At 54.3% G+C, this 2,366-nt stretch overlaps 1 long non-coding RNA gene across 1 annotated transcript; it reads right to left on the reverse strand.

Moving 5' to 3' along the window:
* Positions 1 to 992: 992 nt before the first annotated feature.
* On the reverse strand, positions 993 to 2,352 carry LOC133237422 (uncharacterized). Its single transcript, XR_009733180.1, has 2 exons — positions 2,164 to 2,352; positions 993 to 1,471 (listed from the first exon to the last, which is right to left on the reverse strand). It is a non-coding gene; the product is annotated as an uncharacterized LOC133237422 (long non-coding RNA).
* Between the last annotated feature and the right edge of the window lie 14 nt (positions 2,353 to 2,366).

A 2,366-nucleotide genomic window follows, 5' to 3' on the forward strand; every position in this document is an offset into this window, starting at 1 on the left:
CGTCCTTCAGTTCACTGATCGTCTCTTCAGCTACGTCCAATCTGATGTTAAGCCCAGAGACTGAGTTCTTAAATTCAGTCACTGTTATTGTAAAGTTCTAGATTGGTTTTGATTCTCAGAAATTTTTCCTTTTGTCAAGTATATTTTTCAACAGGTGACATTTGCATGATACCTCTAGCATACCTCTGATACGCTGATATATATCTCATACCTCTGGATCTGGTTCAGTTCTTTTTCTCTTGGTCCTGTTTGTTGTTACACCCTCTTTTGCTTCTTTGGTTGCATGTTGGACATTATGTTTGGAAAACCCTAGAGGTTCTGAGTGATGCTGCCTTCTCCAGAGTTTCCTCTGACGCAGACCTCCAGTGGGGACAGAGCTGTCTGTTCACTCAGGGCCTGAGGGACTTGAGGCTTGGGGGTCCTTTTAAGCTCAGTCTCAGCAGCCTTCACCCACCTTCCCCCCCGACCCCAGGGAGGAGCTTTCCAGCGTCTCCAGTGTCTGGAAGCCTGGGGTGCCTCCCAGGGCCCCACGTTCTCGGCGGGTCCTGAAGCCCACCGTCTCTCCTGAGCACCACGAGGTGACTGATAGTCAGCCCTCAGCCGGTTTGGGCAGAGTGTTGGGTACGTTTTCTGACATCCGGACTGACTCGTCAGGCCTGCGCTTGACTTTTTGTCTCCACAGCCCAAGGAACCCTCCAGAGCTGTGTTAGCCAGCCCCCTCTGCTTGACTTTTCCCCTTCCTTTTCTTCACAGAGTCAGCTTTGCTCAGATGCCCCGAGGGAACGAGCAGCCCTCTCAGTCTCCAGCTCCCTCACTGAGCTTCGCTTTTGTTTGAAATCTTGGATTGTGGCTGCCTAAGGACCTCTTTTAAACCTTATTTAGCTTTTCTAGCTCTTGGTAGGCTGACCTACAAGATGCTTGCGTCTGTCACTGGAAGTGGAGACACCCTGGGGGGGTCTTCTGTCATCTGAAGCCACATGTAACAGTCACAGTAATTGTCTTGATCAAGTTTATTTGATACCAGGGAAAACAAGAACCAGGGGTCCTTGCTTGGTACCCATGGTTGTGTTTCTGGTCAGAGTCCCCAGCTTGCCTGGGCTGTTTCAGTGCCACGTGAACTTGGGAAGGAGGTGGAGCAGGCGGCCCACGCGGCCTGGAGACAGAGGAGCCGGTCTCCCCTCTGCCCTTGCCCCTGGCGGCCCAGGGCAGGCCTTGCAATGCCGGGCTGCTGGTGGTGGAGGCCAAGGCTGAGGAGGGAGGGGTTACGTGACCTGTATTCTGTGACATGGTCACATGTGGGTTTTCTTTTTCAGTTTGAAAAAATGACTGCTTTTAGTCTTCCCTCCAGTTTCACTTTAAGGTGGAAAATGAAGATTTTATTCGTAAAGTTGAGCACAGTGACCTTACAATCTTTTTGAAAGCAACAGTTGATGTTTCAAGAACACATCTCAGAGAACTCCAGTAGATAAAGCTAAAAAAAGAGAACGTGTTCAGGGTGAACTGCGGGTGGGACCCCAAACTGTACCCTGTCTCTCCCAGAGTGTGTAATTGGTGAGATGGGTGGATATAGGACCCCAAGCACCCTGGGGACCGAGGTCCTCAAATGACAGCAGAGGTCCGGGCTGAGCCAGGAGCAAGTGGCCTGTGCCCTGGCGAGTGGAGAACCGCGAGGGTGGGAGTGGAGCCAGGAGAGGGGTGGGAGACTCAGGCGGGGTCTGGGAGGCGCTGGCTGTCGCGGCTCGAGGCAGGGACACCCCTGAACCTCCACCATGCAGTCCCCACGGGGCAGAGTCGTCTGGCAGCCGAGGGTCGAAGTAAAGAGGGCGAGTTCACAGCAGGTTGAATGAACCCCTGTACCCACTGTGGGTTCATTTTAAGTGCCTGGAGTGAGGTTGGTCAAGCCGTTGCTGAGCTCGAGTGAGGGAGTCCGACAGGGAGGACCGAGCTCAGGGTGAGAGTGAGGGGCAGCTAGCGTGGTGAGTCCTCCTCAGCTGAGTGGGTTCTGGGGACGCCCTTGAGTTCAGGGCTGCCCTTTCAGTAGCCTCACTGGAGGCTTGTTTGGGGGGTAGAGGGGGCAGAAGCCCACTTAGAAGACGTGCTCATTCCCAGGGGTGGTGGTTTCTGAAGGAGTTTATACTGGTTGGTTCGACTGTGACCCAGTACCTTGCAGGGTCGTGTTTGACAGGGGGCCTGAGCTGTGGGCACAGCCTGCCTTCTCCTGCACTCCACACTCAATTGTTGTCTTTTTGGCAGCCCCTCCCCCCTCTCTGCACCCTTGACAGTGGACCTGAGCCCAGCCCCCCTGTTGCCACGGAGCCCCTTGTGACCGAGTGGGTTCCAGTTCTGGGCTCCTGGGAGACGTGCTG

The sequence above is a fragment of the Bos javanicus genome, chromosome 24 (genome assembly GCF_032452875.1).
Source record: "Bos javanicus breed banteng chromosome 24, ARS-OSU_banteng_1.0, whole genome shotgun sequence".
In the NCBI taxonomy this organism is placed as follows: domain Eukaryota; kingdom Metazoa; phylum Chordata; class Mammalia; order Artiodactyla; family Bovidae; genus Bos; species Bos javanicus.